Source organism: Anabrus simplex, chromosome 11 (assembly GCF_040414725.1).
Source record: "Anabrus simplex isolate iqAnaSimp1 chromosome 11, ASM4041472v1, whole genome shotgun sequence".
Classification (NCBI taxonomy): domain Eukaryota; kingdom Metazoa; phylum Arthropoda; class Insecta; order Orthoptera; family Tettigoniidae; genus Anabrus; species Anabrus simplex.
The window spans coordinates 60057547-60074258 of record NC_090275.1 but is presented as its reverse complement, the minus strand read 5'-3'; the positions used below and the strand labels follow the sequence as shown (position 1 = coordinate 60074258).

The following is a 16712-nucleotide window of genomic DNA, read 5'->3' as shown; positions in this document are numbered from 1 at the left end:
CCAAAAATCCGGACTCTAACCGAGACTGGCCAAATTGCATGTGTGTTAAGGCCGAGTAAAGTGAATCACTTATTCAATTATTCAAAACGCCATTTAAATTATTGAAGAATTCTTATAGAAGCGATATCAAAATCTTGGAACTTGAAAATAGGCGCCATGAGAATGGTACGAAAATTAGCATTTCCAAGACTAAAGTCATGTCAGTAGACAAGAATTCTAAGAGAACTGGATATGAGACTGGGAATAAAAATCTGGAACAGGTAGATCATTTCAAGTATTTAGGATGTGTATTCTCCTAGGATGGTAGTATAGTAAGTGATATTGAATCAAGGTGCAGTAAGGCAAATGCAGTGAGTTCGCAGTTGCGATCAACAGTATTTTGTAAGAAGGAAGTCAGCTCCCGGACGAAACTATCTTTACATCGGTCTGTTTTCAGACCAACTTTTGTTGTACGGGAGTGACAGCTGGGTGGACTCAGGATATCTTATTCATAAGTTAGAAGTAACAGATATGAAAATAGCGAGAATGATCGTTGGTACAAAACAGATGGTAACAATGGCAGGAGAGTAATAGGAATGAATTCAACGAATATACCGGCTTCGGTGGTGGAGTCATGTGAGGCGAATAGAGGAGGTTAGGTTATCTAAGAGAATAATGGACTCGGTCATTAAGGATAAGAGAAGTAGAGGGAGACCAAGACGACGATGGTTACACTGAGTTCCTAATGATTTAGAGATAAGAGATACAGCATAAAATGACGCCATAAAGCTTGTTATAAATAGATAATTCTGGAAACGTTTAGTAAATTCACAAAGGCTTGCAGACTGAATAGTCTATAATGAAGATTCCTGTATATAGTAAGGTAAGGTAAGGGTTATTCTTCCCGAAGGCAGGTCCAAGCCTCCGCAGAGGTGTTCCTGAGCCTGAGTTTATGTGTGGTAGGGTGGCCAGTTCCTTTCCGCTCCTCCATTCCCTTACCCCCCACCAACAGCGCGTGGCAGCCCATCCAACTCCTGACCACGCCCAATGTTGTTTAACTTCGGAGATCTCACGGGATCCGGTATTTCAACACGGCTAAGGCCGTTGGCGTTGTATATAGTAAAGTCAACGTAATTAAAATATATTTATTTGAGGCAAATGTTATAGTTTATAGGAGTTTGGGGATCAATAGATTTTAAACAGGTTATATACAGTAATATACTTATATAAGTAGGCATAATCACATAGTTAAATTTGTTGCACAATAATATGCATTAATTGTTTAAACGTTCTATGAAATATTAATCCTTTCTTACCGAAGTCTCTTCTATATGACGAAAACGCAAACATTTTCCCATTGAAAAATGACGTATTATTGAATATATTTATACTCAAAGTTCAAGAATGGTAAGAAAATATTATTCCTTACAAAACGATTTTAAAAGACCACATTTGGTACTTACAGAAAAATAAAATAAAAGTATTTTTCTTCATCTACACATTTTTTGAAAAATTGATTAGTGACAGACCGGCTTGAGCAATGAAGTGTAAATGACAATATCGTCAAATGGCCCGACTATTTCACCAATATTATTCAAATGTAGGAATTATATGATACATTCATTACACTAAATGAAAGATGTTTTGTCTATAACTAAACTTTCAAAATTCAGAAGAATACAAAATGTGTTTATTCAGTATTTTTAAATGTATAACTTTAAGTTTTAAATTAATGAATTTTCTATATAACATACAAAGAACAAAGTCCGCATGCTTGGCTGAATGGGTATCTTTGAGATCTTCGTTTCAGAGGGTCTTGGATTCGATTCCAGGCGTCTGCTTAATACCTTTGACTCGATTACTAGGCATCTGTGCTCTTCTTCAAAATACAGACAATATACCATACTAACAACAACCAGAGTAACACGCATTATACCGAGCTCGATAGCTGCAGTTGCTTAAGTGCGGCCGGTATCCAGTATTCGGGAGATAGTGGGTTCGAACCCCACCGTTGGCAGCCCTGAGATGGTTTTCCGTGGTTTCCCATTTTCGCACCAAGCAAATTCTGAGGCTGTACCTTAATTGAGGCCACCGGCCGCTTCGTTCCTATTCCTAGTCTTTTCCTGTCCCATCGTCGCCATAAGACCTCTCTGTGTCGGTGCGACGTAAAGCAAAGAAAAAACACGCATTATTGAATATATCCATCCGCATAGAGTTGGCGTCAAGAAGAACAGACAGCTGAAAAACAGGTCCAATTTCACATTCGCACCAGCAACACCACCAACGTGAAGAAAGAAGAAGAAAGTACTGAATGAAAAATATGATCACTCGAATGGAATAGTCTTTCAAGTTATAAAGAACAATTGAAGACTGGAAATTCCAAAGGGGCTAAGTACCATTTTTGTGAAAAATGAGATTTTGCTGCCTGTAGGAGGTATGTATCGAGGCCAATGCCTGACGAAAGGTTCCAGGTCCGTACGTGCTCCTGATAGTTTCCTATGACTGCTCCTAGATTGCGCGGGTGGTACATCCAGCGCATGATGAATGTCGATAGGGGCTAAGTCCACTTTCTGCCACTGGCGCTCAGCTCTTTATCAGTCGCCATATGTTAATGAAGATGGCTGGTGTTACAGTGCGTAGTGATTCTATAGACTGTGCTGGACCAAAAACAACGAAAAAAACCCGAAAGTGTAAGTAAGAGAGTGGTGGAGAAGAAAAGGAGAGTGTACAAGAGTACAAGACAAGAACAGGAAAAGCAATATCACCCAAGCAACAGCCAAGCATGCAGGTACGAGATCAGTGCGTTAAAATTTAATGCTTCACAGTAATATTGCATGATATTCATTGAATATTATAGTAGTTTCCTGGATTTCTTGTAGTGTTATTAGCGACAGTAATATACAAATATAACTTTGTTGCATTACAACTAATCGTTTGCAATATTTTGGTTTTAGGTTACCTGCAAATGCGGGTATGATTGTCACTCTTTGTCAGCAGAACGTAAGACGAATTTATTTACTATGTTCCACCAGGAAGATGAGCAGACACAACGCACTTTTTTAATGGGGCTCATGGATGCTATTCATGTTCAACGTCGGCGAAACAGAAAGTATGCAGATCCACAGCGAAGTCGCTGCCAGTGTACATTGACTTTTACGGTTCCTGATGGTGTGGGTGGACATAAACAGGTATGTAGGAAGACCTTTATGGATGTTTTTGGTATTTCGAAGAAAAAATACAGTTGATGGCGCAGAAGAAAAAGGGCGGTGATACTGTTTTCGAAGATAAAAGAGGAGGAGCATTTAACAGAAAATACACAGATGAAGATTGGCAGATGGTTCGGAACCACATTAAAATGTTGCCTAGAGATGTGAGTCACTACAGTCTAAGGCGTACAACGAAGGAGTACTTAAGCCCTGATCTTAATATGAACAGGCTATTTACTGCTTTTAAAGTAAAATATCCAGATACTAATGTGACATATACATTTTACAGAAAAGTTTTCCTTACGCATTTTCCACACGTATCCTTCCGAAAGCCACGATCGGATACATGCCGAACATGTGACCAACTCGTTCTAGAAGCTAAGGCAAATCACCAGAATGCTTACAAAGCTAAGCAAGAACTTGAGTTGCACCATCGCAAAGCCGAAAAAGACGCATCACTGTTAAGAAGTGATGCAATTTTTGCAACGTTACCAGATAGTGATACGTGCACTGTATCCATAGATCTCCAACAGGTAATGTTTGTACCATTCCTTACACATTCAGATATGTTCTATCTAAGACAACTCTCATGTCACAATTTCGGAGTACATATGCATGATACTGGTGACGCAACGATGTGTATGTGGAATGAGAGTGAAGGTGGCAGGGGGGCCAATGAAATCGCGTCCTGTTTATTTACATTTTTCAATCAACTACATAGCATTACAATGAAGAGAAAGCTGTGTGTATGGAGTGACAACTGCTCCGTACAAAATAAAAACAAAATAATGCTATTCATGTACATGTTCCTTGTTTCTTGTGGTGTGTTTGAATGTATTGACCATAAATATCTCATATCTGGACATAGCTTTCTGGCATGCGATCGAGATTTCGCAATGATCGAAAAGAGAAAGAAGACAGTGAAGTGTTTTATTCCCGATGATCTGAAGAAGTTAGTGAGATCATCACGTCATGCAAAGCCATTCAGAGTTTTGAAAATGCATGACTCTCACTTTCTGGACTTTAACACAGCAGCAGATAACTTGCTCACCACCAACAAACTGAATATATCAACTGCATCTTGGATCAGAGTAACTGCCCCAGGAGAAGTCAAAATACGAAGAACCCTGAATGAGCTTGAAGAGAGGACGACATTTAATGTCCTGAAGAAGGGAAAATCTGTTTCAGATTTCCAACATATTCAAATAAAGCAAGTTGAGAACCGCCAGTGTATTTCAAAGGAGAAGAAGAAAGACCTTTTAAGCATGATTCAATATTTATCTGAAGAACATAGGAAGTTTTACTAGGATATTTTTTAGTTAAAAGTGTGTAAAATGTCACAAGATGGTATTTGTTACTCTCCTTCCACATCCTCTTGCTATTGTAATAATTTGTTTACATCAGAAGAAAAATGGACTTACCCCTTTTGTCATCAAAAGATAAATGGACTTAGCCCTTTTCTAAATTATCATTTTTGTTTTGGTACTATGTGCTTACTAGTTGTTCAGTTAAGTCTGTGAGTTAACTACCAGGCCACAGCAGCCTCTAGTGTGCAGAATGAGTGTATTATTTGTATCAAGTAATTCTACAGGGAATAAATTGGTTTTCTTTAATTATCTCAAAACTTTCATTTTGGTACTTAGCCCCTTTGGAATTTCCAGTCTTCAATTATAATAAATATATACTGCAGAAATATGTTCATGTTATCAATCTGTTAGAAGACTGTTTTTCAAACAATTAATCAAAACTCTAAAATTTTAATACGTATATTGATTCAAATTTGTATTACCTTCATTTTTAATGAAATGACAGAATATTTTGTGTCGCGCTCCGTCTCCCACCAGACCACTGTGTAATGATCTTTTCAAAAAGCCTTTGACTTTGAAAAGGTATCATTCAGAAATGTCTCTAACTTTTTTATATTCAGTAAAATCTATTTTTTATTCACTGCTACATTTTTTTATTTCCTTTATTTTTGTAATTTCAAGTCATTTCCCCCGAAAATTTTCCTGTATATAGCCTTGGATACAGACATCAAATTTGTGCTCGAAGTAGGTTCTAAGTTTTACGGTGGAGCATAATGCAATGCGCCTAGCTACAAGGATGTATGGTTGACGAGAAGAAGAAGTGTGCCTGGATACGGGAGGGAATATTTTATGACTTAAGCTGGCCTTGACGAGTAATAATTACGCCCGCGTCAGACAGGTTAATGCCATGTGGCGGCAGGCTGTTTGCTGTTTACAGCGACACTCAGCATTCCTTCTTATCATCTGGAACAGGTAAGTGAGATTCCTGCTCAGATCTTATTATACTCCTTGTTCTAAAAATACGAAATCTTAATATGTTTGTAAAAGTAATTTAAATACTTTCCACCAGTTTCCCCCATGAGCGTTTGAATTTTTCCCAACCTAGCGATTAGTCCACTCCTGATCATCCACATCCAGCTAGGTGAAGAGGTCACTTATCAATTAGAGTCCGGACTTTTAGGCAGAAATAGGTCAGAATGCAAACTTATTGAGGCGGGTAACAAGTATTGGCTATCCTACATAACGGTTATGTTATGAGTATTGCATAAACTTTAGGAGTTCTGCCCATCAGAACACCCATAATTTATGTTACTGTTCCTACATAACGGAAGAACGGGCTAAACAACACTTCCTAATAACCGAATTAGTATGCATTCTAACGTATTAGCGCCTAAAACTCCAGATTATGTTTATTATAGTCCATACCCTAGCTAAGCCAACACATCACAAGTCAGATGTCTTCAGCTATGCAAGAATATTACTAATAATCAAGCGTCCTGAGCCGGAGTTTACCTGAGTAGGGTAGTTAATTCCTTTCCCTTCCCCAAGGTATCAGCTGCGAGCGGTCATCTAATCAAGTACACACAAAGACGAATGTTGTTTAACTTTGCGGGTACTGTGATTACCTTTTTAAGGGGGAGTAGTATTAGGCTACTATCTCTTCCCAATACTAAACAGAGCAGAAAAATTAAGAGATAGATAGGTAGATAGATAGATAGATAGATAGATAGATAGATAGATAGATAGATAGATAGATAGATAGATAGATAGATAGATAGAGATATTTACCATCAATAACTTATATGCCCTATTATAGATGATTCAATAAAACATTATAAACAACAAATACACCTTAAATAAATAAAACTAATTTCCTAAAATAATTACCAAAATAATTTACTGCCTCTGTAGTGTAGTGGTTAGTGTGATTAGCTGCCATCCCCGGAGGCATAGGTTCGATTCCCGGCTCTGCCACGAAATTTGAAAAGTGATACGAGGGCTGGAACGGGGTCCACTCAGCCTCGGGAGGTCAAGTGAGTAGAGGTGGGTTCGATTCCCTCCTCAGCCATCCTGGAAGTGATTTTCCGTGGTTTCCCACTTCTCCTCCAGGCAAATTCCGGGGTGGTACCTAACTTAAGGCCACGGCCGCTTCCTTCCCTCTTGCTGTCTATCCCTTCCAATCTTCCCATCCCCCCGCAAGGCACCTGTTCAGCATAGCAGGTGAGGCCGCCTGGGCGAGGTACTGGTCATCGTCCCCAGTTGTATCCCCAGACCCAATGTCTCACGCTCCAGGACACTGCCCTTGAGACGGTAGAGGTGGGATCCCTCGCTGAGTCCGAGGGTAAAGCCAACCCTGGAGCGTAAGCAGATTTTTAAGAATAATTTAAACTAAATCTAGAGACGTTTATATACAGATATTTACAACACCTTAAATAAATAAAGCCAGCCTCGTGGTGTAGGAGTAGCGTACCCGCTTCTCAGTCGGAGGCCCCGGGTTCGATTCCCGGCCATGTCAGGGATTTTTACCTGGACCTGAGGGCTGGTACGGGGTCCACTCAGCCTACGTAATTAGAACTGGGGAGCTATCTTACGGTGAAAGCCAACAATAACGGCCAAGAGAATTCGTCGTGCTAACCACACAACACCTCGTAATCTGCACGCCTTCGGGCTGAGCAGCAGTCGCTTGGTAGGCCAAGGCCCTTCAAGGGCTATAGTGCCATAGGGTTTGGTTTTCTTATAAATAAAAACGAAGCTCATGAAATAATTGCCATAGTTAAACTAAATCTCGAAACATTTATATACACATATTTATACAGGGAGGACATTACATTCATGAGACCGTTAGGACACGTCTAATTTTAGTGAGGGGGGGGGGGGCTGAGTGAAAAAGGTCCACTGATTTGCCCCCTCATTCACTGCTTTTAGTGCCCTCAGCAGCCACGAGTTTGCCCGAGCCACAGTTCTCACGTTAGGCAGATGGAAAGTATACCTTTGCCTAGTATTGCGACGGGGAACTTGTAATGGAATCAGCCCTGACAACGTTGAGGAATCCACTCTGTTCGTCAGACTTATAAAGAAAGAGTATTCATTGGTGCATCTGTTGCGGGAATATAATGTCCTCCACCAAGCTCGATAGCTGCAGTCGCTTAAATGCGGCCAGTATCCAATATTCGGGAGAGAGTGGGTTCGAATCCTATTGTCGGATGCCTTGAAGATAGTCTTCTGTACCTTAATTTAGGTTACGGCCGCTTCTTTCCCACTCCTAGGACTTTCCCAGGCAATCGTTCCTAGTAGCCTATCTGTGGCGGTGTGACGCAACACATTTATTTACACATTAGTGTAATTTTTTCTTAACTCTTTTAGTCTTTCATACACTTCTTCAACCCGTGCTCTTTATTTTGTTGACCACTGGAGAATCGCATTCCAAGACTCTAGAATAGGTTCCTCTTGCATGATGCAGGAACTGATTTCTTTAATCTACCCTCTTACTTGCTTTCATTGGAATGTGGTCCTCAGAATTAGCTTGTTTGACGGGAACATACACATGGTCACATGAAACTCCAGTCAAAATCAACCGAAGTGTTTTGTAAAATAATCCATTTATCATGGTAGATGCTCTCAAAGTATCAAATGCATCACCAGGAAGATGTAGTAATGAAAGGTTGACACACAGAAAGGCACTGTTTGGTTCCTTGGCGCTGAAGAAATTTCCACTGATTGAGCCGTCTTCTTATACAGTTGCTTCTATTGTAATGTACCCTACTCAGCGCTGAATTTTCTGAGTGCAGAACTGCCCTGTCTCAGACACATGGCTCTTAACACTCAGCACTAACTTCCCGTTGCTTTATCTGCCGTCATTAACAGGGTGGTGGGAAAGACGTGCTTTTCTTTTGCTATTTGCTTTACGTCGCACCAACACAGATAGGTTTTTTGGCGACGATGGGACAGGAAAGGTCTAGGAATGGGAAGGAAACGGCCCTGGCCTTAATTAAGGTGTGCCTGGGCAACCACGGAAAACCATCTTCAAGGCTGCCGACAGTGGGATTCGAACACACTATCTCCCGGATGCGTGCTCACAGCTGTGCGCCCCTAACCGCACGGCCAACTCGCCCGGTAGGAAAAGACGTGAACCGGATATATGAGCATTAGAGGGTTGGTCATACTGATAAATAATAATTCGTCTTATTATTATTCTACTTCCAGTCCCTATCCGTTCCAGATGTCGGCAACCATCTTGGCTAAACATTTGTTTTGAACACAGCCATAATGTGTTATTAGAGGATACCCGAAGATCTTCAGTGCATTAGTTCCTCGTTGCTTTTTGCATCTTCATGCCGTTGGCCAACTGTAGCTCATCCGCCTTTTGGGATCATTTCTCATCCCACGGGCAAGAGATTACCCTTCCTTTTATCAGCTCATCCAACCTCTGAGGAGGTTGTTGATTCTCGGTAAAAAGGGATCTCCTTATCCCGGGAAATTATCGGCCCCTGCATCCATTAGCCGCTTACTGCTCCAGCAAATGTGTTGTCTCCTCTCTACCAAGGGGTGGTGAATGTTAGAATTTTCCCTTCAACGAATCTAGGACCATTAGGCATTTCCCAGACTCTCCGGTACTTTTAGAGAGGAATAAATAATTTTAAAATAATAATCAGATATCTCGCGCCTTTGTCACATTATCAGCTGCTGAAGTTAGCCAATCAGATCGCTTCGCTGGCGAATTCCATTGGGCGTTGCGACGCGGTGTTGCTAAATCTGCAGATGGATTATGACCACCTTGGGAGCACCAAGAGAAGAAATAAACTTCTCCAGGGGTGGGACTTGAACAAGGATCTCCCTGTTGATAGCAAGTGAGCTACGGTGGCATTGGCTCAAACTCACGGTGTGTTAGGGTTTGATGCTCATTTTCCCGCATGGCTCTCAAGCGCGATCAATCTACGTACAGATTTACCAACACCGTCTCGTAAAGCCCATTTGAATTTGATGTGATTGGCTAACTTCAGCAGCTGGTGAAAAGACAATAGCGCGAGATATCGAATTATTTTTCCTCAAATCATTTATCAGTATGACCAACTCTCTACCGCTCATATATATCCTGTTCAAGTTGTTCCCGAACATCGTGTATAGAGTGTTTGTCTGGGCAGGCCACAACCCGTTTTACAGCAGCGATAACAAAGATGTCCTTGCACAAGAATGGCTAGGAGTTAAGGCGGCAACTTATCTCTCCGCGCCGTTATGTGGCTATGCATACATTCCAGGCGTTCTAAATGTGAATACGAACGGACATTTGAAGACTGGAAATTCCAAAGGGGCTAAGTACCATTTTTGTGAAAAATGAGATTTTGCTGCCTGTAGGAGGTATGTATCGAGGCCAATGCCTGACGAAAGGTTCCAGGTCCGTACGTGCTCCTGATAGTTTCCTATGACTGCTCCTAGATTGCGCGGGTGGTACATCCAGCGCATGATGAATGTCGATAGGGGCTAAGTCCACTTTCTGCCACTGGCGCTCAGCTCTTTATCAGTCGCCATATGTTAATGAAGATGGCTGGTGTTACAGTGCGTAGTGATTCTATAGACTGTGCTGGACCAAAAACAACGAAAAAAACCCGAAAGTGTAAGTAAGAGAGTGGTGGAGAAGAAAAGGAGAGTGTACAAGAGTACAAGACAAGAACAGGAAAAGCAATATCACCCAAGCAACAGCCAAGCATGCAGGTACGAGATCAGTGCGTTAAAATTTAATGCTTCACAGTAATATTGCATGATATTCATTGAATATTATAGTAGTTTCCTGGATTTCTTGTAGTGTTATTAGCGACAGTAATATACAAATATAACTTTGTTGCATTACAACTAATCGTTTGCAATATTTTGGTTTTAGGTTACCTGCAAATGCGGGTATGATTGTCACTCTTTGTCAGCAGAACGTAAGACGAATTTATTTACTATGTTCCACCAGGAAGATGAGCAGACACAACGCACTTTTTTAATGGGGCTCATGGATGCTATTCATGTTCAACGTCGGCGAAACAGAAAGTATGCAGATCCACAGCGAAGTCGCTGCCAGTGTACATTGACTTTTACGGTTCCTGATGGTGTGGGTGGACATAAACAGGTATGTAGGAAGACCTTTATGGATGTTTTTGGTATTTCGAAGAAAAAATACAGTTGATGGCGCAGAAGAAAAAGGGCGGTGATACTGTTTTCGAAGATAAAAGAGGAGGAGCATTTAACAGAAAATACACAGATGAAGATTGGCAGATGGTTCGGAACCACATTAAAATGTTGCCTAGAGATGTGAGTCACTACAGTCTAAGGCGTACAACGAAGGAGTACTTAAGCCCTGATCTTAATATGAACAGGCTATTTACTGCTTTTAAAGTAAAATATCCAGATACTAATGTGACATATACATTTTACAGAAAAGTTTTCCTTACGCATTTTCCACACGTATCCTTCCGAAAGCCACGATCGGATACATGCCGAACATGTGACCAACTCGTTCTAGAAGCTAAGGCAAATCACCAGAATGCTTACAAAGCTAAGCAAGAACTTGAGTTGCACCATCGCAAAGCCGAAAAAGCCGCATCACTGTTAAGAAGTGATGCAATTTTTGCAACGTTACCAGATAGTGATACGTGCACTGTATCCATAGATCTCCAACAGGTAATGTTTGTACCATTCCTTACACATTCAGATATGTTCTATCTAAGACAACTCTCATGTCACAATTTCGGAGTACATATGCATGATACTGGTGACGCAACGATGTGTATGTGGAATGAGAGTGAAGGTGGCAGGGGGGCCAATGAAATCGCGTCCTGTTTATTTACATTTTTCAATCAACTACATAGCATTACAATGAAGAGAAAGCTGTGTGTATGGAGTGACAACTGCTCCGTACAAAATAAAAACAAAATAATGCTATTCATGTACATGTTCCTTGTTTCTTGTGGTGTGTTTGAATGTATTGACCATAAATATCTCATATCTGGACATAGCTTTCTGGCATGCGATCGAGATTTCGCAATGATCGAAAAGAGAAAGAAGACAGTGAAGTGTTTTATTCCCGATGATCTGAAGAAGTTAGTGAGATCATCACGTCATGCAAAGCCATTCAGAGTTTTGAAAATGCATGACTCTCACTTTCTGGACTTTAACACAGCAGCAGATAACTTGCTCACCACCAACAAACTGAATATATCAACTGCATCTTGGATCAGAGTAACTGCCCCAGGAGAAGTCAAAATACGAAGAACCCTGAATGAGCTTGAAGAGAGGACGACATTTAATGTCCTGAAGAAGGGAAAATCTGTTTCAGATTTCCAACATATTCAAATAAAGCAAGTTGAGAACCGCCAGTGTATTTCAAAGGAGAAGAAGAAAGACCTTTTAAGCATGATTCAATATTTATCTGAAGAACATAGGAAGTTTTACTAGGATATTTTTTAGTTAAAAGTGTGTAAAATGTCACAAGATGGTATTTGTTACTCTCCTTCCACATCCTCTTGCTATTGTAATAATTTGTTTACATCAGAAGAAAAATGGACTTACCCCTTTTGTCATCAAAAGATAAATGGACTTAGCCCTTTTCTAAATTATCATTTTTGTTTTGGTACTATGTGCTTACTAGTTGTTCAGTTAAGTCTGTGAGTTAACTACCAGGCCACAGCAGCCTCTAGTGTGCAGAATGAGTGTATTATTTGTATCAAGTAATTCTACAGGGAATAAATTGGTTTTCTTTAATTATCTCAAAACTTTCATTTTGGTACTTAGCCCCTTTGGAATTTCCAGTCTTCATTTGTTTCCACACCAGATACTTATATCCGTATCAGTGGTGGAAATCTCCTGTGAGTGGGAGCAAAGAATATATCTACAATGTATTCTACCTGTATTAATAGATGACTAATTGTGATTATTCCCCAGGGGCTGTCAATTTAGGATTCTGGGTTGATTACCACTGGACCTCCAGCTGTTACTAGTACCATGCTACAAGGACGTGACATTACAAAATCCCACATGCACTGGCCTTGTTAAAAGCCAGTGGCTATGCCACTAGGCTATCATTCTATCCCCTCCCCAACCCCCAAGTAAGACATATTGACGGATAGATGTACCTGTAGAAGTACACTCATACGGTACACATGGACATGCACCTCAATTATTTGCGACGAAGTTACGGCTTTATACTCTATCTACTATGTTTATTAGTATTAACAATTATTATTATATTCTATAATAAATGTTTTGTTGTGCATAAATGTGCATGGAAAAAATTCGTATGAGCAGTCGTCTGTACAGAATTTTGTTAAGGATTCTATTCTCAGTTTACCCTTAAGTACGTGATAGCGTTCACAAAGTTCGCCGCATCTTTTGCACCTGCAGTCCGGACTTGGCTCATGAAAGCTCGCTTTAATACACAGGCGTTGGTGAAACCCATGGACTGAGAGTCTGGTCACAACGTGTCTCAACTCATAGCCTCCCTGAGTCCAGTTGCGGTTGATCATCGCATAACACTGGTAAAAGTCCCACCATATGCTGTCTCTCTTTTGTTGAAGCTCTTGTAGGAGTTCCTTATACGCTGGAGTGGCCGGGAGCAGTAGTTTCAAATGCAGCTCTTCCACAAAGAATAATTCCCTCGACAGTGGGTATACGAGGCGTGATGGAGTGTATTTTGACAGGCAAAGTACTTTCTTTAAATAGAATGCTTTCACCTTCTCTATACTATGTAGTTCCCTCTTCCCAAGATACACTGACTGACAGTGACAATGCAACACCAAGGAGGAGTGGTTCGAAAGGGATGAAAGTTGGGGAGAAAACAGAGACGGCACGGACAAATAATTGATGTTTATTTCAAACCGATACGCAGGTTACACAATGCGCACGGCATCGACTCAGTAGGATGTAGGACCACCGCGAGCGGCGATGCACGCAGAAACACGTCGAGGTACAGAGTCAATAAGAGTGCGGATGGTGTCCTGAGGGATGGTTCTCCATTCTCTGTCAACCATTTGCCACAGTTGGTCGTCCGTACGAGGCTGGGGCAGAGTTTGCAAACGGCGTCCAATGAGATCCCACACGTGTTCGATTGGTGAGAGATCCGGAGAGTACGCTGGCCACGGAAGCATCTGTACACCTCGTAGAGCCTGTTGGGAGATGCGAGCAGTGTGTGGGCGGGCATTATCCTGCTGAAACAGAGCATTGGGCAGCCCCTGAAGGTACGGGAGTGCCACCGGCCGCAGCACATGCTGCACGTAGCGGTGGGCATTTAACGTGCCTTGAATACGCACTAGAGGTGACGTGAATCATACGCAATAGCGCCCCAAACCATGATGCCGCGTTGTCTAGCGGTAGGGCGCTCCACAGTTACTGCCGGATTTGACCTTTCTCCACGCCGACGCCACACTCGTCTACGGTGACTATCATTGACAGAACAGAAGCGTGACTCATCGGAGAACACGACGTTCCGCCATTCCCTCATCCAAGTCGCTCTAGCCCGGCACCATGCCAGGCGTGCACGTCTATGCTGTGGAGTCAATGGTAGTCTTCTGAGCGGACGCCGGGAGTGCAGGCCTCCTTCAACCAATCGACGGGAAATTGTTCTGGTCGATATTGGAACAGCCAGGGTGTCTTGCACATGCTGAAGAATGGCGGTTGACGTGGCGTGCGGGGCTGCCACCGCTTGGTGGCGGATGCGCCGATCCTCGCGTGCTGACGTCACTCGGGCTGCGCCTGGACCCCTCGCACGTGCCACATGTCCCTGCGCCAACCATCTTCGCCACAGGCGCTGCACCGTGGACACATCCCTATGGGTATCGGCTGCGATTTGACGAAGCGATCAACCTGCCCTTCTCACCCGATCACCATACCCCTCGTAAAGTCGTCTGTCTGCTGGAAATGCCTCCGTTGACGGCGGCCTGGCATTCTTAGCTATACACGTGTCCTGTGGCACACGACAACACGTTCTACAATGACTGTCAGCTGAGAAATCACGGTCCGAAGTGGGCCATTCGCCAACGCCGTGTCCCATTTATCGCTCGCTACGTGCGCAGCACAGCGGCGCATTTCACATCATGAGCATACCTCAGTGACGTCAGTCTACCCTGCAATTGGCATAAAGTTCTGACCACTCCTTCTTGGTGTTGCATTTGCTCTATCAGTCAGTGTATATCCATATATTTTCTAATCCATAGGTGGCTACACGACTAACCTTAAGATGAAATAACTTGATGGCACATGCAAGTGAGAGATGGCTCAAAGATCTGATGTCGTTAATGGATTTTATGGCAGCATTTAGTCGGTCTTTTACATGTAAAGAGAACACGTTCCCCGGTGTTTGAAAAGTGACTCCTAGGTACTTAAAATTTGTGACTGACTTTAGTTGCTGGTCATTGATTAAGAATGTTCCCCGTTTTCCTCCTTTTCTGAAGGTCAGAGAGACAGTATTATTTTCATTTAACCTCAGCTGATTCTCTTCTGCACATTTCGTAACTTTATTAAAAGTAGTCTGCAAATCTAACTGAGAAGTTGACGTCAGAACCATGCCATCTGCATACATGAGAATACTGACATTTTCTGAATCTATTCTTTGTACGATGTCAGCTGTGGCGGCAATGAAAAGCAATGGGCTTAGGGGGTCGCCTTGAAGGACGCCAATGGTTTGAAGTATCGGATATGACTTGGAGATGCCATCACTAATCTCTACCCAGTTATCTGTAAGGAGATTCGCTCTACGGTAAAACGACCTTAAGCTCCATAGCAGAATTCCCCTCTATAAATAATAAATGTCTGGTAGAACAACTAGAAGTCATAGAAAGAAGGATTCTAAGGAAAATCTTTGGCCCAGTAAAGGAAAATGGAGAATATAGGAGAAGGGACGTTCATGAACTACACTGAAGAAAATGGAAATTGCAACACCCAGAAGGAGTGGTGCTGCATTGCTGCAATTGAACATGTGATTCGAAGATTACACTTTCAGGTCCCTCTGACCGCAAGTTTGGACAACAATCAATACAGGATGTGCCCACCACGAGCTGCAATACATTGATGAATTCGTCGAGGCATGGAGTCAATAAGGCCCTGGATCGCTTCCTGAGGAATTGTGGCCCATGCTTGCTGCACTGTTGTTCCAGAGTTGTGGGTGGCTGAGGACGGTTGGCCAGTTGTCAACCCATCATGTCCCACGCATGCTCAATAGGACTGAGGTCCAGGGATCTGGCTGGCCATTCTAAGGTTGTGATGTCGTGGAGAGCTTCTCTGGAGATGCGTGCAGTGTGAACCCGGACATTGTCCTGCTGAAACATCCCATTAGCAATGTTCGGCATCATAGGGACAACCAATGGTTTGAGTACCCTATTAACGTACTGTCGAGCAGTCATAGTGCCCTCAACAAGCACTAATTGTAATTTCACATTAAAGCCAATAGCTCCTCAGACCATAATGCTTGGTGCTGGCCCTGTGTGCCTCTCGACAATAAGATCTGGGCGGCCCCTCTCCCCGGTACGTCGGCGCACACGATTCCAGCGATCACTGCTGGCAAGACAGAAGCGCGATTCATAACTAAAGACGACCTTATGCCATTCTTCGACCCACGTCGATCTTTCTCGACACCAGGCCAGCCTTACACGTCGCTGTTGTGGGGTCAATGGAACACCTTCTGCAAGGACACGGGCTCGTAAGCCAGCTGCACGCAGGCGATTACCAACTGTTTGTTGTGTAACGTGGGGTGCCACAACTGCTCGAATTTGCGCTGCTGTTGCATGGGGTTCCATCCGGGCCATCCGAATGATGCGGCGATCCTCTCTCACAGTTGTCCGTCTCGCTGGGCCTGTGCCAGCTCTACGAGTGTGGTACCTTCATTTGACCACTGCTGCCATACACGTTGTACCGTAGATGCCTGTCGGCCAACACGTGCAGCGACAGTCCTTAGCGATAATCCAGCCTCACACAGCCCAATTATCCGAGCCCTCTCAAACGGCGGCAGTTGTTGATAGCGTGCTCTTCTCTGTCGCCGAGGCATGTTTGACGGGGAACACTTCACTGCACAGACTGCAAGTCAACTACGCTACACCAGAGTCCGTATACTGGAGTTGATTCCTCCGCGACCAATCACGTGGGGAGACCTGTAGCAACAATCCACTGGGTCTGAAACTTTCATCGTTTACATACCTACATGGCATCGTTCTATATCTTGCAAATCAACACAATCGACCAATGCCTTCATGGT

At 42.7% G+C, this 16712-nt stretch overlaps 2 protein-coding genes across 2 annotated transcripts in view; one reads left to right on the top strand and one right to left on the bottom strand.

Moving 5' to 3' along the window:
- The window catches only part of LOC136883266 (delta-like protein 1), a 192803-nt gene that overhangs the window by 130290 nt on the left and 45801 nt on the right, over window positions 1–16712 (bottom strand). The gene's annotated exons all lie outside the window — the stretch shown is intronic.
- The window catches only part of LOC136883552 (dehydrogenase/reductase SDR family member 11), a 37237-nt gene continuing 25863 nt past the window's right edge, over window positions 5339–16712 (top strand). Inside the window, exon 1 of the mRNA XM_068229668.1 lies at window positions 5339–5464. The gene's annotated coding sequence lies outside the window, so the exon portion shown is untranslated. The remainder of the gene's footprint in view (window positions 5465–16712) is intronic.